The 22,223-nt window shown below is 36.1% G+C and overlaps 3 long non-coding RNA genes across 3 annotated transcripts; all 3 read left to right on the top strand.

The window, feature by feature from the left end:
* Positions 1-490: 490 nt before the first annotated feature.
* On the top strand, positions 491-6,168 carry LOC112044918 (uncharacterized). Its single transcript, XR_002886776.2, has 2 exons — positions 491-5,047; positions 5,887-6,168. It is a non-coding gene; the product is annotated as an uncharacterized LOC112044918 (long non-coding RNA).
* A 4,306-nt stretch (positions 6,169-10,474) lies between these two features.
* On the top strand, positions 10,475-11,967 carry LOC112044965 (uncharacterized). Its single transcript, XR_002886779.2, has 2 exons — positions 10,475-10,727; positions 11,529-11,967. It is a non-coding gene; the product is annotated as an uncharacterized LOC112044965 (long non-coding RNA).
* A 5,337-nt stretch (positions 11,968-17,304) lies between these two features.
* LOC112044949 (uncharacterized) lies at positions 17,305-21,938 on the top strand. Its single transcript, XR_002886778.2, has 2 exons — positions 17,305-17,414; positions 21,595-21,938. It is a non-coding gene; the product is annotated as an uncharacterized LOC112044949 (long non-coding RNA).
* Positions 21,939-22,223: the final 285 nt, after the last annotated feature.

The raw sequence follows: 22,223 nt of genomic DNA, 5'->3' as shown, positions 1-22,223 counted from the left end.
GTGTTAGATAGCCCATTTATTGAGAAAGGCTATAGACTATATATTATCCCTGTATTCCTACGGAAACGGGAACCACGCGGGTGAAACCGTGCTGCGTCAGCTAGTTGGATTTTTATAATGAATGGTCGTCAAGTTTTGTATTGAGTACTGAATGGATTTTAATGTACTTTTAAGCATTTAATTAGTCAAGATGTAATTTGATTAGATTACTTTTAATAATAATTACATTATTTTTGCGAAATTACAGTTTTCCAGTAATAAGTGATACGGCGAATGTAAGGGTTCCTTGTTGACCACGGTACCCTAAAAATGGTAGGTACCTGTCAATAATAGATAATTTGTTACGGAACGTTTACAATCTTGTTAGCATCTTAATAGACATCATTTTGAGATTAAATTGGTGGCTTCTCTGTTTTTGACCTTCATTTATATTTTTTTTGAGCTTGAATGTCGATGAATCTGCAATAATATGCTAAAGTTGATGGGTTGTTTCGTTCGTTCAAGCGCTCTAATATCTAAATCTTCATATCAGATTGGAAAAATTGTATATTTTGCCATAGAGTAAATAGAGAGTATATAGAACAAGAAACTTTAATGCGTAGAGAGGAAAGTCATATTACTAGAAAAATGTTGAATGTGCAAGTGGAAGGTCATAAGAGGAAAGGAAGGCCAAAGAAGAGATGGTTGGATTGTGTGAAAGAGGACATGTGTGTAAAAGGAGTGGATGATGAGTTGACGAGTAATAGAAACGAATGGAAAAGATTGATATATTTTTCCGACCCCACTTAAGTGGGATAAGGGTAAGGAGATGATGATAGAACAAGAAACTTTATTAGAAAATATTACTCTTTATTAATTAAAGTATAATATGAAAGTCCTTGATAGCCCAGTGGATATGACCTCTGTCTCCGATTCCGGTGGGTGTGGGTTCGAATCCGGTACGGGACATGCACCTCCAACTTTTCAGTTGTGTGCATTTTAAGAAATTAAATATTACGTGTCTCGAATGGTGAAGGAACAACATCGTGACGAAACCCGCGTATTAGAAAATTTTCTCAATTTTCTGCGTGTGTGAAGTCTGCCAATCCGCATTGGGCCAGCGTGGTGGACTATTGGCCAAACCCCCCCAATTCTTAGAGGAGACTCAAGCTCAGCAGTGTGCCGAATATTACTTGATAATGATGATGATGATGTTTAATTAACGTATATAATCGGCACGTTAGTATCATTATAATTATTTCGGATACACTAAACAACACTTCCACAGCCTAACTTCTTTAGTCTAAACTACAGAAAATACTTTAACTTGAACACTTGTAACAAGACGACAGTCGATACTCAGCTAACTCAATTATCAGAGGTCCTGACCACCTCCGTTGCAATCTCCCACCATCAATCCTTTTACAAACATTCACTGTTGGCGGGAGCCAATCATGAGTTCAACTTTTGGGGGAAGCCAATAGCGATGTTGCACGATGTCAGGCGAACTAGACAGTGCTGCCAATTTAAGTATTTTTAGTCTATGTTATTGTTATTTACATACATTTACATATTTCACATTTTATAATTAACCTAATAAACTATTTATTAAAATGCGGCGGCGTCGTTGCTTCGCGGCGACAACAAGTATAATATAAAAGTCCTTTATATATCAAATTTAATTATTGGAAAATAGTATTTAAGGTTAAAATACAAAATAACTATTGATAATTTTTCCTATAAATTTTAGGGGAACAAAATATGTAAATAAAAATCGATTTTGTCATAGACAAAGACACGGGTGTCTACTAGTCATACAATATAAGAAACGACACAAAAACCCATTATTGTATTTTAGTTATTGCAATTTAACTGATCGTGATAATAATCTGGTATGCAAAACACGGGTCGGTATGAATTAAAAAACAAATCTCCGCCACCTAATCCGGAGGGTGTGGGTTCGAATCTGGACCGGGGCATGCACCTACAACTTTTGTTGTGTGCATTTTAAGAAATTAAATATCACGTGTCTCAAACGGTGAAGGAAAAACATCGTGAGGAAACCTGCATACCACAGAATTTTCTTAATTTTCTTGTGAAGTCCGCCATTGGGCCAGCGTAGTTGACTATTGGCCTTACCTCTCTCATACTGAGAGGAGACTCGAATGAGCAGTGAGCCGAATATGGGTTGATAATGATGAGTTGTGAGACAAGCCAGAATTTGTGTTATATTTACCTTAGTTGGTAGTTATGTGTTTATATGACATAATAAAGTCAAACATAAATTAGAAAAGGTTATGGGGCTAAAAAGACCCTGTATACAAGCTAACTATATATAAATCATTCCCACTAGAAACGTGTTAAGCTATTGAAGCTTTACTAATTAACATAAAATCACGTGAAGCTGGTAGGTACGTAGGAGAAACTCTTTGATTCCATCTACTCGTAGTTCGTAGAATTCGCAACATATTGTTGCACTTAAAGGGTTGGTAATACCTAATATTAAACGTTTCAAACTAGTACGCAAATACCTGGATCACGTGTTTAATCCGATACAGGTGTATTTATTAGTTTCAAAATCAACACGTGCTTAAATCCAAATCCAAATCCGCCCAACATGAAATCATGCTAAGGGTAAGAAAGTTTTAATTAATTAATTTTTAACGATCTACTACAGGTTACCAGTGTAACAGGTAACCAAGGGCTCTGGTGCGAATAAAAAAATGGGGCCCCAGTACTATCTAAACTGGTTAGGTTTTATCCAGTAAAATATTAAATACTAGCGGACGTCCGCAACTTCATCCGCGTTGAATTCGTTTTTCACAAATCCCACGGGGACTATGGATTTTTCCGGGATGAAAAATAGCCTATGTTAATCCAGAGTGAAATCTATTTCCATTTCAAATTTCAGCCAAATCATTTCAATAGCCGCAGCGTAAAGGAGGAACAAACATACACACATACACACACAAACTTTCGCCTTTAAAATATTAGTGTGATACCCGTGCGATTTTACAACGTTTACAGTTTTTCTGTAGCGTATTTAGTATGAGCATTGCACCCGTGCAAAGCCGGGGCGGGTCGTTAGTTATACTTATAAACCTTCCTCTTCAATCACTCTATCTATAAAAAAAACCGCATCAAAATTCGTTACGTAGTTTTAAAGATTTAAGCATACATAGGGACATAGGGATATAGGGACAGTGAAAGCGACTTTGTTTTGTACTATGTAATGATAGTGATATACAAAGTTCTACAATTTCAGTTCAATCGCAAATTTCTGGTACTCTCTAAAAGAGTACTCCTTCTAACATAAAAATAATTTTCACAATCTATTCTAGTATTATAAAGCTAAAGAGTTTGTTTGTTTGATTGTACGCGCTAATCTCAGGAACTACTTTACCGATTTGAAAAATTATTTCAGTGTTAGATAGCTAATTTATCGAAGAAGGCTATATATTAGCTCCGTATTCCTACTGGAACAGGTACCTCGCGGGTAAAACCGCGCGGCATCAGCTAGTTGGTTAATAAATGACGAAGTTATGAGGTAACAAACAATGAAAAAAAAACATACACGTCGAATTGAGAGAACCTCCTCTTTTTTGAAATCGGTTGAAAAGTTTTTAAGCACGATTAATCGATGTAGGTAAGTTTCCGTCTTCGTAGGCGTACTTGTTCAAACAATAGTAACAATAGTGAACGACAAAACAGTATAATTAGAGCAAGATGATTTGTATGGTACAGCACCATACAAGGATGTCATTCGTAGTATGTACTTTAAGACTGTGAATATACTGAATCGACTTAGTGAGTAGGTTGAGATATGGCAGTACAATATGAATTTGACAATACAATGATGATTTATTTTCGGTAACATTCCTTTTTTTTATTTATAGCTTTATTATTATATCTTGGCTTTTGTCAATTAAGCTTAACAAAATTTGTAAAAAGCCGCGTACTACAACCAAACTAGGTCATTTATTATGATAAATTGATAAATCCCACTTTTAATAATTTCAAGTATTTTTGTTTTACTAAGAAGGCTGGTGGGAGGCTTCGGCCGTGGCTAGTTACCACCCTAACGACAAAGACGTACCGCCAAGCGATTCCGCGTTCCGGTACGATTTCGTGTAGAAACCGAAAGGGATGTAGGTTTTCATCCTCCTCCTAACAAGTTAGTCCGCTTTCATCTTAGATTGCATCATCACTTACCATCAGATGAGATTGTAGTCAAGGTCTAACTTGTAAAGAGTAAAAATAAGGTATCGTTAGATTTATACAGTTTTGTAATATTATAAGAAGACGAAAGTCTTCGAACGGTGCGTGTTGTCACTTGTCAGTGATGACCTACGGATCCGAGACTTGGTCGCTAACTATGGGCCTCATAAGAAGGCTCAAAGTAACACAGCGGGTAATGGACCCAGCTATCAAGCTCTTCGTGATCGAATCAGTCAGATATCTTCAAAATTATACAGCTTTATAGTGTGAGGCATGTGTAAGGTCCCTTGTCCTTACTGTAATAGAGTAAATCACGGCTTCATCACTACACTATTATGGCCTGCACCGGACGTCCGATCTCCACCAACGACAATGACAGAGAGCTCTTTCTCTTTACCCCTTCACTCCGAGTATATATGACACAGTGAATATATGTATCTATTTAGTAGATACTAACACTACAGTAGGTATATATATTTAAACGTTGAATTTGTATGTGAAACAATAAAATTATAATTCGTATTTTTTTCGTCAGAAACGAAGGCCCTTTTATTGTAACAAAAACTTTATTAAACAATAACAAATTAATTATCTTACTTGTCATTTTAATTAGTGTTTTTTTTATTTATTTTCTTATAGATAAAATGGTGAATTAAATTAACCTTCAGTGTATTCTCAGCTTTAGCTTCCGTGATAGCTCAGTTGTCACAATATAGATTTAAAACCATGTCTTATTTTTTTCAATAGCCATTATGTTAGAAGTTCAAGGTTATGATTTTAGTATATAATGGTCCTTTGACAAATCATGCAATGTATTCGTATTTAACGATTCACGATGTTCTACAAATTGGTAAGATACATATACTTTACTTAAATATACTTCACACATCACTATGGTAGCTTCAAGATAAGTCTACCTGTGTTATGGGTACTCAGCCAAACACTATTAAAAAATTATAAAAAATAAATAACCCTCTCGCCGGACACTTGAGTGCCCAAGCAACCGGTGGTCAGTGCTCCAGATTGCGAACTTCCTCACAATACGCACCGTCTCAAGAATCACTCACTGCCTTCCGTATCCGATTCTTGATCCAAGTGAAAGCTTCTTAAGATGTTGGTCGAAGCTTTTTGCTATAAGACCATTTGACTGAAACAACTTTCGGAACAATAATAGTTGACTCAACATTCCACATAGCAGTAATCTCGTGAGTCCAAGTATTTTGATACTTTTTCTTTTTCGGCTTTAACCAGATTATCGTCATGTGGAACAGTAATATCAACAATTATTGCACGACGCACTGACCGATCGACTAGCACTATATCAGGTCTATTGGCAACAATATACCTGTCAGTGATAATCGTTCAGTCCTAGTAGAGCAATGCACTGCTATTTTCAAAAACTGACGCTGGGTCATACCTATAGTAGGGCATCACAATATGCCTGAAGGACTCCCCAGGACGATGACACGCTCGACAGATTTCTAGAGTGCCATCTTTCATAATGTGTTTCCGGTAGTTTCTCGTCTTTATAACTTCGTCTATAATTGCACAGACAAATTACTTTAATTAACTTATTCATTATTACGCCCATTCTTGGGCATATACCTCCTCCATTTTTTTCCATGTGTCCCTGTCTCCCTGTCTGGGCAATACATAGCTTACTATAATATTATTATTTGACTTTTTCAGATCTTCCTTTTCGCCTTGCTTGCTGTGGCGTTCGCTGCCCCGCACCCTGACCCCAAGCCTCAGTACTTGACTTACTCTCCAGCCCTCAACTACCTGTACCCAGCGTCTGCCGTACCCTCGGTCTCTGCTTACTCAGCTCCGGTGCTTACTCCGTATACGTACTCTGCTTACCCTAATCCTGTGTTTGTGCGTTAGAATGTTACGATGATTGTAAAACTGTAGCATGATTAAATATTATCCGGCCGCCTTTTTATATTAAACGATGTTATAATTATAAATTAATTTATTGTTTTTGTTTTATTATTATTATTTTTTTATTATTTAAAAGTTAGCCCTTGACTACAATCTCACCTGATGGTAAGTGATGATGTAGTCATGGAAGCGGGCTAACTTGTAAGGTGCAGGATGAAAATCCACACCCCTTTCGGTTTCTACACAGCATCGTAATTTTTATTTTTTAATTTATTATAATGCATAGATGTTATAAAAAGTCCAGATACCGTTGGTAGAAGATCAGTGTTAGAAACGATCTTCACCCATCTGTTTATAGGATGAAAAGTGTTTTATATCAAATTTGGTACGTTAAAAATATATTGCAATTAGTTGAATCAGAATTTCCTGGTGATTAGGTTGACTAAAAATCATTATTGGTTTGGTTTGGATTGGTATGCGCGGTGGATTTACAAGACGGAGGTACTGGGTTCGATCCCCGGCTGTCCCGAATGAGGTTTTCTCAATTGGTCCAGATCTGGCTGGTGGAAGGCTTCAGCCGTAGCTAGTTACTACCCTAACGGCAAAGACGTACCGCCAAGCGATTTAGCGTTCCGGTACGCCGTGTAGAAAACGAAAGGCGTGTTGATTTTCATCTTCCTCCTAACAAGTTAGCCCGCTTCCATCTTAGATTACATCATTATTTACCATGTCAGATTGTAGTCAAGGGATAACTTGCAAAGAATAAATTAAAAAAAAAAAAACTTTTAGGTGCTGTGTAAAGTAACCGCGATTCTAATAATACTTTCGCTTGAAGGGATTCGTTCGCCCGTCGCTCCTTGAACGTGGTCTCCTCACGCGCGCTGGTCGCGTGACCATGCCTTTACAGTTGTGTGCTTTTTAAGAAATTAAATATCACGTGTCTCAAACGGCGAAGGAAAACATCGTGAGGAAACCTGCATACCAGAGAATTATCTTAATTCTCTGCGTGTGTGAAGTCTGCCAATCCGCATTGGGCCAGCGTGGTGGACTATTGATCGATCGATAAGTGATCGCCCACCGTTTTGTACGTGCGCAAATACGGCGCACGTACGTCGTCATTAACCCATATTCGGTTCACTGCTGAGCTCGAGTCTCCTCTCAGAATGAGAGGGATTAAGCCAATAGTCAACCAGGCTGGCCTAATGCGGATTGGCAGACTTCACACACACAGATAATTAAGAAAATTCTCTGGTATGCAGGTTTCCTCACGATGTTTTCCTTCACCGTTTGAGACATGTGATATTTAATTTCTTAAAATGCACACAACTAAAAAGTAGGAGGTGTATGCCCTGGACCGGATTCGAACCCACACCCTCCGGAATCGGAGGCAGAGGTCATGTTCACTGGTTTTTCACGGTTTTTTTAAACAATAATTACGACAGTAATATTTAAGCCTGCTTGAAGTAAGCTAATTTGAATTTAATAGCCAATTTATTATTTATGATACTGCATAAGTAACTATAAAGGTTGTACGTATTTTAGAGGCTTAGTTAATTAGCATAGCAATGGATAACAAGAAATCAAATAGTTTGTATTTTATTTGTAATTTTTGACTCATTGTCTTTATATTTAATCCTATTACTTGCGAAGATGCTTAAATCTTATTAATTGATCGCTAACTAAAAGTTACATGGAAAATCAGCGTGCGATACAGCTATGCTTGCAGTATCTCTGCGTGATTGAAACAGAAATGGGAAGTTTTAAGAAAAAAGAATGAAAGAAAAGTTTATTCAGAATACACATCATACAAAGAAAAGAGAGAAAAAAAGCAATAAATTAAATACATTGCAACTTGCATGATGTGATCCTAAAAGGGTCTCCACTCAGCATATTGCAGTGTCCGTGGGGACACCGCGCTGATCTTCCGTGGAGCCATTAAGGTGACGTTTGGACGGTATCGAGACGTGCGGAGCGCCTCTAACAAACATCGACAAATATTAAAAAGAGACAGAAACGTAAATTAAATACAAAAATATTCCAAGTAGAAAGCAAAAATAAGCCAATTATAAATAATAATACAATAAATAAATGATAACATAATAATTTTGTAAATAAATATTATAATAAATTAAACAAAACAAAGGACCCATTACTTACATGTTTTGAATTAAAAGATAATGTTTTTAGCTCAACGTAATGGGGTAGCTACCCAGGGCCTAGGGGGTGCAACGTTACGAGGTTCTCAAGCTTAGGGGACCTCGAATTATTACAGAAAATCAAACTGAACTTAGAAAATTTCGAAAACGAAAAAGTGCTGATGAATATTTTCACTTGATAAAACCTAACAAAGTTAAGATGGTAGTGGACTCCATTTTTTTATTTGCACCAGGGCCCTTGGTTACCTAGTTACGCCTAAAAGTGTCGCAGGTCAAAATAAAATCAATAATTATTTATTTTGAGTAGGCTTAGTTTACAACCACTAATGATACGTCAAATTAGACTATTTGTAAATGGTTCGGAAGGCAGGTTCTGCTGAAAAGAGATAGTAATAAGCAGTAGCTCTTTTAAAACCATATATATGATGACTTGCAAAGTTTTATTGTTATTTTTCTACGTCATTTAAATCTAACACTTGTATTTTATTGATACAAGTAACAAAACAATATCTGCAGTAGGTACTAGTTCATAGATTGTACGTGTCTAGAAATTATATTGATAAATCACGGTATGACCTTGATTTTTTATAGTTGAAATTGACGGACTAAAGCACGTAAATGGAAAATCATATAGACTAGTACTATAAAGAGGAAAAATTTGATTGTTTGTTTGTTTGCGTTGGGCTCTGAAACTACTGGATCGATTTGAAATATCTTTCACTGGAAGCTATACTAACTTTCTCCCTGTATTCTTACGGGGACGGGAACCATGCGGATGAAACCGCGTGACGTTTGCTAGTCGTCTATCAACAGAATAAGACTTATATATATATAGGCCATATTTCATTTCCGTTTTCGCTTGAAGACGGGATTTACGCGGGTGAAACCGTGGGTCGCCTACTAGTATGAAATATTTACATAATCGTCTAAGCCTTCCTAATCCATATATAACCTTCGCTTATAGGAAGGGTTGTTTGTAATATCACCGGGTGACTTTACAATATCAGCACGTACTACGTATACGAGTTCATTGTCCCTTGTATGTTATCAATATTATCCGGAAAAGCCTTATATTGCTTATAGCGAATTCTATCAATTTGTCGCAAGTTTTTCTACGAAAAATTGTACATTGATTTTCGTGTCAGAAAACAATAAAACATAACTTATGTAGTTCAACAATATGTCGTTGGAAAGGCAAAGTGAATTAACATTTTAGGCGATATTGAGTTACATCTTATTAATTTTTTTTTTTTTTATTGAGAAAGAATACAATATGGAACTTAAGCTAACTTATCCTAATAACTACACAAATCATGCCCACGTGGAATGGTGGCAAGAATACTGGCTGCATTTCAGCGCTGGACAGCCAGGCTGATCCGATGATGATGATTTGCGCAAAAAATGAGCCAGCTCTTCTGTCACCAGTCGAGGCAACTAGCCGCGGTGAAATTATTCGATAAAATTTTTGGCACTGCGACTCCATGGCCCAAGGGTCTCCACGGCAAAAGGTACAAATATTAAATTATTTATAGTTTTAAAATGTACAATGGAAATAACAAATTAATAAGCAATGTTTTTAACACAAATATTTTTCTATATATATATTTAAAAAAAATGGTGACACAAACGGTGAAGGAAAACATCGTGAGGAAACCTGCATACCAGAGAATTTTCTTAATTCTCTGCGTGTGTGAAGTTTTGCAATCCGCATTGGGCCAGCGTGGTGGACTATTGGCCTAACCCCTCTCATTTTAAAAGGAGACTCGAGCTCAGCAGCTTATAATAAAACTCTAAAAGTTCCAATTCTGTACATTGAAGATCTTATCTAGATACGCCTAATAGGAATGTTCAAAGAGGGCGATGGAGCGAGCTATGCTTTTGAGTTTTTCTGTGTGATCAAATCAGAAATCACTGACATAGTGAGTCGTGAAGCTGAAGTGGCAATTCGAACAGTGGAAGGCCGTTGGAGTCCCGAGGTGCTGGAATGGCTCCCCGCACCATAAAGCGCAGTATTGGTCGAGCCGCTAGATCTTGGCGGCTTAAGGCCGTGGTGTTAGGAAGTCTATGCAAGAGGCCTTTGTCCAGCAGTAGATGTCCAGCGGCTTTTAATAATGATGATATTCGTATTTGTACATCTGCAAAATGCTCGAGTTATCCATATATGTATAATGGTGATAAAACTAAATGATATGCTACCATATTCGACTCATGTTCGCTCAAACATTTAAGTGAAACAATGAACAACTTATTTTAGATGTGATGCTCGTACGAGGTACGTTTTTCTGAAGTCTTAATTTACATCGAATCCCAACACTTCTTTGTATAGTTTGTATAGTTCTCCGTTATGGTCGAAGGCCTCAAGGACACTTGTCATGTATAAATTCCGATCAAATAATAAAAATTTAACAGTACGATTGTGAAACCTAAGGGTGGAAGTAGCCTTAACCTCACTGCAAATTTTGTGGATTTCAAATAAAAATGTTTGCCAAATTGGTGAGTGTATAGAATCATTAATTTTCATTTTATTTATGTTTATGTTTATGTTCTACTATTGCAAAAATATATACTTAAAAAAAATAATGAAAAAAAACCAAAATATAAATAATTTCAAGATTTTTTATTTGCAATAGGGATAACTTATGTTTTGAATTCCTTTAGTTTAATATATTATATTTTATTATTTGGTTCAGCTGGCCTATTTACTAACTTGATCTTTATTACCAACTATTAAAAATAAACAACTGAAATGCCATCTACTACTGTATTATATCCACGAAGTGTTGTCAGTAAGCACCGGATGACATTTGAGATTTGAGAAGTTGAGAAACAGTACATATGTTTTCTGTTGTAGAATCTCAATTTCGTACAAGTGAAACTTTCGGTAAAAAGTTTTTTTATTCTTTACAAGTTAGTCCTTGGCTACAATCTCATCTGATGGTAAGTGATGATGTAATCTAAGATGGAAGCGGGCTAACGTGGTAGGAGTAGAATGAAAATCCACACCCTTGCGGTTTCTACACGAAATCGCGCTTGGCGATACGTCTTTGCGGGTAGGGTGGTAACTAGCCACGGCCAAAGCCTCCCACCAGCCAGACGTGGACCAATTAAAAAAACCTACATCAGTTCACCCGGGGATCGAACCCAGGACATCCGTCTTGTAAATCCACCGCGCATACCACTGCGCCACGGAGGACGTCGATATCCCGGATCGGTTCGTTCAGTGGAGTGGACGTTGAAACGAGATAATTATGTAGCCTATTTGCTTTGAATTAATTTTCCTGTAATTATTTCCAGGTGTTCCTTTTCGCCATCATTGCAGTAGCCCTGGCCAGGCCACAGCTGTACTCCGGCTATGGGTACAGCGGGTACCCTGGTGCCTACCCTGGATACGGGGGTTATTCGGGTTACTCTAACCCCCTGTCCTACGGCGGTTATGGGGGCTACTCGAGCTATCCATACAACTATGGCAGTTACGGGGCTTACTGATTTCAATAGCGTTTAGTTTATGATTTACTAATAAGTTCAATTCGATGTAAAACTTTTTTTTTTATGTTGAGGTATTTTGTAATATGAGTTATAAAGTCATGAACACACGTGTATGCGATGTCGCTGCTAATTCAACGACGCCATTCTTCTATAGTCTATGTGTGCGAGCCTTTAACGCACGATAGTAAGGGATTTTTTTTTTAATTTTTGTTTTGTACAATATTTAAAATATAGTATGTTACCAAAATATACTGACTTTTATTAATGTATAAACTTTTTTGTGTATCTAAGGCTAATTTACAGCTCTGAATTATTTGTATAATTTGCGCCCGAGTTCGTATGGAGACCGGGTTTCTCCTTTAGCTTCTAAGATTTTACCCACACATTATTATTATTAATATCAACCCATATTCGACTCACTGCTGAGCTCGAGTCTCCTCTCAGATAGGGTTAGGCTAATAGCTGACCCAACACGGATTGGCAGACTTCACACACGCAGATAATTAAGAAAATTCTTTTGTATGCAGGTTTCCTCACGATGTTTTTCCTTCACCGTTTGAGACACGTAATATTTAATTTATGAAAAAGTTGGAGGTCCATGGCCCGGACTAGATTCGAACCCACACCCTCCTGAATCGAGGCAGAGGTCATATCCATAAAAACTTGTAATATTGTGGGTACCTATGACAAAACGTAATAGGTAAACTGTACTAGTTGAACTTGCTCTTTACTCAAACGCGAAATCATTATAAACTTGTACCAAACAGGAAGCAGTAAGTCTTTGTACAAACGTAGCTACAGTCTGTCGACGATACAGAGCATCAAGACTGTACTCGTAATATAGTCTGTGGATTTTTCTAAGGACATTTATACTTACATAATACATGCGAAGGTTTGTTTAACTGTTTGGTTGTTACGTTCTTACGGTAACACTAAACGGTTTTTATGGAAAGCTACATCATTAGCGAGTAACATAGGCTATATTTTATCCCCGTATTCCTACGGGAACGGGAACCATGGATGAAACAGCTCCGCGTCTACTAGTATATTCAAATAGGAAAGTGACTTTGTTTGTTTATAATGCTTTCATGGCTAAACCGCTAAACGAATTTTAAAGACCATCAACAAATGATGGTTACATTGCCAGCGAGTAATATAGGCAATATTATGTCCCTAAATTTCCACGGAAATTACCTACGCAGGTGAAGCAATAACGCGTATGCTAGGCATTTAACTGAAAGGATTACATAAACGACAAAAAAATAAATAGGTTAAGTTTGGGAGAGAGTTGTACTGGGTACTGAGTTATACGTGCTCTCCGAGGCACGAGGGAATATCACCACCAATTTCCCAACTCCGAGCTGAGAATTTTTATTTGTAGAAGAAAGAAAAGCTCACTATTCTACAGCCCGATCCAGTACAAGAACCTTCTGATCCATAGCCACAGTGGACCAACTAGGAGAGACGAAATGAACATATTAGCATTCCATGCGGATTCACCGTGCGCAGCAGAGCCTTCCTTGGAATTGGACTAATGGGTGTAGGGTTAAGGATATCTTAGACAGTTAACCAACACTTCACTTCTCCGCTCGTATTGTTCTCCCTGCCTAGCCAAATTTGGTTAGATCTACTAGAGCAGCTTTAGATATCCGTTTTTATATAAAACTTGCTAAAAGGACTAAAATAATAACCCTAATAATCTCACTTACTATCGACTTAGATATAAAAACTTGTAGTGTCCAGGTTTGTAGTGCGCCTAATATTTCGCTAACAATAAAGTTGTTATGTATAATGTCTGCACAGACAAAGTTGTGTAGACGGTACCACAACATTGTAGGACTAAATGTTATGTAGTTACTAGTTACACTTGTACTATAAGGCCGCTATCACACTGGCGATTTGCGAGCTTTAGAGTTTCTCCGACGACTGTTAAAAAAGTTTGTCAGTTGCGACGTCCATGAAGCTACTGATGTTGTTGTTGAAGCTGTTTCTTAATGAACGATTTAAATTTATGTTTTATTATTAACTTACATTTAAAATATCAATTGCAATGCAAATGCAAAAAAATTGTTGTTTAGTTTTGAATTATTAAAATAATTTACAATTTGTTAAAGAAAAACTGCAAATCCATAATAAAGCCATACTCGATGTGCACTCTTTACTAACAAAAAGAAAAAAAAAATGAGGGTATAAACCGCTAATCATTTCACACTTAATAATAATTATAATAAACTTGTTCTTAAATTAGTGAAAATAAACTTGATTAATAAGCTTAGAACGATTTGATATAGTTAATATATTTAGAATAACAATTTATAAAAAAAACAATACATAATTTAAAATAAATAGGTTATGAAATAACATGCGTATTCTAAATACATTTCTAATAAGTTTATTGGGAAGTTGCTATCAACGACTCCCATCAAAATATTAGCAAATTTGTTTTTGTTTAACTTGTTTTTAGTAGCAGCCATAAATTATCGAGTTTGTGTAGCTTTGACAGTTCCAACGTCCCAGAAACACTACCGTTCACAAAACGCCAGTGGTATACCGGCCTTATGCAGGCTTTAGTAATTACGTCTACTAGACCTATGCATTATGCAAACACCTTCAATGTTTCCACGTGTAACTTTGAGCTTTATTGATATTCAAGATGGTAAAAATGTACCAAAATGTTAAATTATTAGGCGGCGCGTGAAAATATTGGTATCATTTAAAAATACATTGTTCACCCGATTCAAGTGTCTCTGTATCTTAAATCACATCTTTGATTTTATTAATCTTAGGACTTTGAGATGTGCTTGGTTTGACAATACGCGTATAAAGTCATTCTGTAGAAATAAAAATGGATCAAGATCCTTCATTTTTAAAATTTTCCTAAACCAACAAATTTTTGACAAACTTTTACGTTGCATATCAACTAAAATCACGCGAGTCAAAGAAATAGGCATTTTAACAGTAGCCTGTCAGTATATATATAACAGTATAGTTTATGTAAGACAAAATATTAATTTGTACAAACGAAAAGGAGATTTAAACCCACGTCTTACTAGACACGGGCATAAGTTAGTTATTTCTGCATATCGTCTCCAAAGAGTTAAAAAATATTTTGTAGGTTTGGGTGTACTCTTCTATAACAAGATCCCCAAGACTGTGATGGACTTGCCAATGCACAACTTTAAGCAATGTGTTAAAAAATATTTACTTAGTCGAGGTTACTACACTATTGATGAGTTCCTTAACGACAAAGGTGCTTGGAGACCATTGGATCAGCTTTCACCTTCACACAGGAAATAAAACTATAAGAAATTGTAATTTAATTATTATCAAATGTAAATTGTAATACTGTATGACTTTTTCAAAAGAGCAACTGTTGAGTTTTTTGCCGGTATCTTCTCAGCAGAACCTGCCTTCCGAACCGGTGGTAGAATCTTTACAAATAGTCAACTGACGTGTCAAAAGTGCTTGTAAACTGAGCCTACTTGAAATAAATGAATTTTGAATTTGAATTTGAATTTGCGATTATTTAGGTATACTTTCTGTTATTAAAAAAAATAATAATAGGGAATATAAAGTATATACTACTAATATTATAAACGCGAAAGTTTGTATGGATGTATGTTTGTTTGGATGTTTGTTACTCTTTAACGCCGCTACTACTGAAGCGACTTGGTTGAATTTCGGAATGGAAATAGATTTTACTCTGGATAAACACATACATTTTATAGATAAAAAATCGCGGGCGTCCGCTTGTGCCGTTATAAAGCCACAATGGGAAATGCTTTTTTATGATTATACATCGTTATAGTATGAACTACATTGAAGTTAATATTAATCAAGGGTATCCTGCAAGTATTCATATCGGCTAATATATGGATATGTAGGTATGTTAATTGGAACTGGTTTCTACAACAAAGCAGTAATTAGATAAAGAGTAGGTAGAGTTACAAGTACATAATGCTTATTAAGGTTTATGATCCATAAAATATATCCATAAAATGCTAGGTGAAACAAAAATACAAAGGCTTTTATTTATATCATCAACATTATCAACCCATATTCGGCTCATTGCTGTGCTCGAGTCTCCTCTCAGAATGAGAGAGGTTAAGCCAATAGTCCATCACGCTCGCCCAATGCGGATTGGATAATGATAATGAAGAGATGAGTTAAATATAGGTTGATAATGATGATGATGATGATGAGCATCATTATCAGCCTATTTTAACGCTCCATTGCATGATTAAGTTCCATATAGGACAAAAGATATTGATTTTAGGCCCGCCACACTGCTTCGATGCGGGTTGGATGGCAGAGTGTCAATTTTTGACTCTGTACGATCACTGTCATATGTTAGTAATATAATGACCGGGACTACATTTTGAGGCACAAGGGTGTAACACAGACAACTTCCCAACTCCGCTCTGAGAATTTTTACTAAAAATTTCTTAGATGAAAGAACAGGCCAATATTTGGTAGCTCGACCCAGAAGCCACATATCTAGGCTAACCAAACAATACCAGAGTCTTTACAGAGTCAACGTCGCCAAACCAACGTTGGAGCATCGTGGTAAATTTTTGCTTTATATTCCATGTCCTAAGAGAGATTTTACAAGATTCATCTATAAACTAATATCAGCATACCATAACGCATCACTACTGCAGGCTAATTCACTATCTTTGACGTATGTTAGTCGACATATCCGAAACTAGCGGAAGACCGCGACCTTGTCCGCCCTTAGACCTCCTTAACTCGGCCATCTCGCAAAATCGTCTTCAACCTACGAACTACATCCCTGCCAAATTTCAACTTTGTGCGTCAAGCGGTCTTCGACATGTCGTGATGGCCTTTCGCATACTCGTATTAATATGTAACTATCTTATATTAGGTAGATGACATTTTGTCAATGGGGATGATGACTGGGTTTGAATATATTAATTTTTATGATACATTCGAGTACATAGGGTCAATGTTAACTAATTTATCTTCCTTACATTAAATGTGACATTTATATGAACTATAAACATAAACGCACAAATAATAAAGGTACTAGTAATTTTGTTTGAACGCACATACAAATCTAACTATCATTACATTACCTACTACGTCATTAGTTCGTGCCATTTTGTATGGAGCGTTTTTCAGGGATCCGCGGCAGCGCCGCAAATCTGACCATTAAAATCCCTGTAGCTTCGAAAGTAATGATCGCATATACCTTGTTCCTTTTGCAAAATTGGTTTACTATTAGCATACTCTTAATTTATATACAATTTAAAAACTGTAATCATCTCTATTGTGATGATGTGAATGATGTTCATTTTAATAGGTTGATAATAAACACTAAAATAGTGAATAGGCCAGCACGGCCTACTGTATTGATGCGATAAACTATGCTGATCACTAGTAAACACAAATCTTGCTAACTTTTTCAGCTTCCGTTTAGAAGTAAGTTAAGCATGACTCTAAAATGCATAGAGATGACGTGAATTACCTAATAAGGATATCGATTACTTACAATTGCATAGAATATGCAAGTACTTTGAAGATCAAGGACGGTTTTTATCAATGCATAACAACTTAACTACAGGTGATCAAGGCGTGGTCGGAGATTATTGTATATAAACCAGAGCATTTGCTCCATGGGTATCACTTGAGAAAACTCTTCCAAGCGAAACTATCACAATGCTGTTCAGACTGGTAAGCCATAAGCCTTTTTATTAAAATAAATTATTATTTTTATATATACAATGAAAGGACCAATCAGATAGGGATCAATCTGCAACCAGTGGTTTGCATAAGGTACTCGGCCAGGGTATGCACTAGTAAGACAAATTAAGTAAACTGGGAAAATTTTTGCTTGATAAGCATTAAGAAAAACATTTCTTAGGGTATGCAGTGTTTTATTGCATATGTGAAATGCATGCTACTGCTGGCAACCATACTCTTCAAACCGAAACACAGATAAAGCTGCCTTCAGATATATTCATGGCAGTAAAACTTCCTCGACGAGCTTAGTTATATAAACATAAATTTAAAAGCTTAGTTATATAAACTAAGCTTTGAAATATATATGTACACTTATTTATTTATGGAAGGATCATCCATATTAATATTAGAAATTCTGTTAAGCTTTTACGGCTAAACCACAGAGCTGATTTTCCTGTTTATAAAAGCTATGTTATCAGAGAGTAACATACTTTTATGTAGTTTAGGCGTGAAAGCGTAACGCATTTTCAATTACATAAAACGTAAGTTAGGATTGTATTCTAATATAAAACTAGCTTAAATATTGGTCTTGTTTAAATTATTCTGTCTATTAAAGGTCATATATTGTATGTTTTATACCTATTGCAAAGAACTTTAATCGCTCATCGTATTAAATATATTTAGTTATAATAGATTACCAATATTACTAAAGATTACCCACAACTGCAGTCTTTAAATCAGCTCAAGTCTATTTAATATGATCAATAAACTTCAAAAGGTTAATACTTAACTAGAGAAGTTGAAAAAGCAATAATGGAAAATTGGAACTTCGTTGGTATCTTGACTTACAGAGAAATTCAATTATGTATTGAGAGTCGTTATAAATATTTGCCTTATCAACCCCTGTAAGGATTTACACTTGAAATGACATGTATTGCGATGCGGTCTTTAACCTTATCTAGGACGAAGGTCAGGTAGTTTTTTTAGGCCTAGTCCAGACTATTGCAATGTATTGCATGATGTTACTTATTTTACTAGCTTATTTTACTATATCACTAGCGGACGCCCGCGACTTCGTCTGCGTGGAAATCGATGTTAACTTTCAACCCCTATTTCACCACTTTAGAGGTTGAATTTTAAAAATTCTTGAATCACATTATATTTCGTATTTCTTTTATGATTTATGATCAAATTTTTAAAACTGTAACTCTTAAAATTAAGGACTTTCTATACAAATTTTCAACCCGTATTTCACCCCTTCTATTTTTATTTAAGAGGGTCTAAAAGTACCATACGTTTTGCTCCAAGGTCCCATTTACTATTATCCATTTCCCATATTTATACATCCATATTTATACCAAAATTCATCTTGATCAGTTCAGCCGTTTAACCGTGAAAAGGTAACAGACAGACAGACGGAGTTACTTTCGCATTTATAATATTAGTAGGGATATAGTGAGAGCCATTATAGCCCAGTGGATATGACCTCTGCCTCCAATTCCGGAGAGTGTAAGTTCGAATCCGGTCCGGGCATGCACCTTTAACTTTTCAGCCGTGTGCATTTTAAGATATTAAATATCATGTCTCTCAAACGGTGAAGGAAAAACATGTGAGGAAACCTGCATACCAGAGATTTTTCTTAATAATTCTCTGCGTGTGTGAAGTCTGCCAATCCGCATTAGGCCTGCGTAGTGGACTATTGGCCTAACCACTCTAATTCTGAGAGGAGACTCGAGCTCAGCAGTGAGCCGAATATGGGTTGATCATGAATGATGTTGATAACGTAAATAGTATGGATTGCTAACTCAATTCGAATAATGAGTAAAACTAGCTAACATGAGCGTCTTCGTCCGCGAAATAATTCGTGTAAACTTTCAACACCTATACCCACCCAAATATATTCAATATTACCTATAGTAAATATAACTTAACCTAGGGTTCCCTAAAAATGGCGTGTTAACAAGTTTTCAACTTTAATTTTATCCTATACTAGCAGACGCCGCGCGGTTTCACCTGTGTGGTTCCCGTTCCAGTAGGAATACTTTACTTACTGCCTTCGGCGCTACAACCATTTGAGGGTCGTGGTTTCTTCTACAACTTTTATCCATTCATTTATATTCTTTACATTTTTTTCTCACACAGCTAATTTTTCCATTTTTTGCAGGTCCGCTTTAACACAATTTAGCCATCTTTTTACCTGTGGTCTCCATTTTGTCATCACTTTAGAAATACGGGGATAAAATATAGCCTATAGCACTCGGGATAGTGTAGCTTCCCAAAAGTGTTTTTCAAGTTGGTTCAATAGTTTCAGAGCCCATTCAAAACATACGAACAAACAATGAAATCGTTCCTCTTTATGATATTAGTATAGATAGGTGATTCATTATACATTGTGTTTCATATTTTATCGATAGCTTAGTTAGTTGCATGTCGTTCATAAAAATATTTAACCACTACATTTTCGTGATTCAAAGAAAATGTTCTTCTCTAAGGCCATATTGCTTAATTATTAAAGTAATTACAAATTCTGATGTCCAAAAATACATAAAGTTTACAGAACTCTGACAAGCACATAATCCGGTTATTCATTGTGAAGTCACGATTCCTCTCGTCTTTGTTAATACTTACAGAATAGGCGTATCCACTGCCCGGGGTTAATGAAACGTTGGGACATTATAAACATTATAAACATCATGATCAGTCTATTAAAATAGATAGCCCATTACATGGCTCTCCTAGGTAGCTAGTTCCCCCCAGGAGATGGGTTATGGAGCTTAGACCAATATTAATTTACCTAACATCATTATTTTTTCTTTGCTCCAATGCGGCTTGGCGGGCCTAGTTCGATAATGTTTGACTTTTTAACGATTACTATCATTTGTTAATGATAATGATCGGGACAGGCTTAACGTGGTTTTTGAGGCACGGGGGCGTAACATCAATTTCCCATACCACTGAGGGCTGAGAATTTATACTGAAAATTAGCGGACGCCCGCAACTTCGTCCACGTAGAAATCAATGCCAACTTTCAAGCCCTATTTTAATTCACCGCTTTAGGGGTTGAATTTCAAAAATTTTTGAATTACATTATATTTCGTATTTTTTTCAAGATTTATGAACAAATTTTTAAAATTGTGACTCTAAAAATGAAGGACTTTCCATACAAACTTTCAACCCCTATTTCACCCCCTTTTCATTTTATTTTCGCAATAAAAAGTATCCTATAACCTTCTTCGTATTATGGTATTAAACCGTGCCGAGTGCCATTTTAATTCATTCAGTAGTTTCAGCGTGATGCTCGAATAACAAAAAAACACAGACGGACAGACAGACAAAAAAATCTAAAAAAAGTATTTCAAAGATTCAAACCCAGAAGCTCTTGATCGAAGACACATAGACTAACTGGCAAACGAGGCAGCAACAATATGTAACTACTAATTTTGATAAAAGAAAGTCTCATTTGCTAAGTCAATAATCTTTAATTAACTAGGATTCACGTTGCTTTAAATCGAGTTCTGCGGTTAAAATGCATCTAAATCTGTACGTAGGAGGTATTAGCTATAAAAATACTTTTCAAACAGCGCTTGCTTTAACCGCAAGCGTAGGCGCTATCTTTAGCCATTATAAATTTGAAATAGCATCTTAATCTGAATATGTTTATTCTATAAACGTCTGGCCTTAATCTGGGTGCTTAAACATCGTTTGCAAATTTCTATATTAATCTGATTTTTATAAGATTTTTGTTTTTTAAATTGCTTTTCTAGTAGCTTTTATTCCACCATAACGCATTTAGAATGACGTCACTATGCTTTTTGTATTTGATGCCTTTTCATTTAATACTCTTATCATAGGGTTTCTGAAGTAATAGTAAATCGCTCTTTAGTATTGCGGCATTTAAGTCACTGTGCGTTGCCACCAAAATTTAGCTTCAGTGCATAACCTATAAATAACTTTATTTATTTTTTTAATAATATATTGAGGAAGAATACAATAAGGAATTTAAGCTAACTTATCCTAATAACTATAAAAAACATTCCCACGTGGAATGGTGGCAAGAATACTGGCTGCATTTCCGCACTGGACAGCCAGGCTGATCCTAATTCGCAGATTTTTTTTCTGTCTTAATTTTGTCTCCTTGATATTAATTTTAAATGTGTTTTTTTTCTTACAGTTCGCTCTCTTCGCCTTGTTGGCTGTGGCTTTCGCCAACCCCAAGCCCGACCCTCAAGTGGCCGTCTATGGTGCCGGAGCCTATACAGCCTTCCCCTACTACACCGCGGGAGCCTACCCATATTATGGCACTGGTTACCCATACGCCTACAATCCGTACTTTATTCGCTAAAACCTCCTCCAAACTGTCAAAAACTCGTTTTATAACAATATTTTAAGACAATTTTGCTATGAGATTTTTTCAAAATATTGTCATTCACAAGTTTTGCACCTACAGATTTAAATTGACCTTCGCTAGAAATTGATACCGATATGTCTTATGTGTAAATACATTTTTTTCGCATATTTCTTTGTTTTATTAACTTTGAATATCTAAATGATGAGCTGATAGGTTATACACAATACGTACCTCCTTTCGCTTTCTACCCCAGAACATCGAAATGCCGTGAACTATGGCATTCTTTTGTTGTTGACATCCAGTCGACTCCGGAGACATTTTGCCTTCATGATTTAATTATTAACATGACGTACGACGGATTTACATTTTACCGATTCTGTTCTGATGCTTCACGTCAGACAAATGTAAATCCGCCTTGAACGTTGCCATGCAAAATGTATGATACCGTGTCG

The sequence above is a fragment of the Bicyclus anynana genome, chromosome 15 (assembly GCF_947172395.1).
Source record: "Bicyclus anynana chromosome 15, ilBicAnyn1.1, whole genome shotgun sequence".
Taxonomy (NCBI): domain Eukaryota; kingdom Metazoa; phylum Arthropoda; class Insecta; order Lepidoptera; family Nymphalidae; genus Bicyclus; species Bicyclus anynana.
This window is presented reverse-complemented; position numbering and strand designations above follow the sequence as displayed.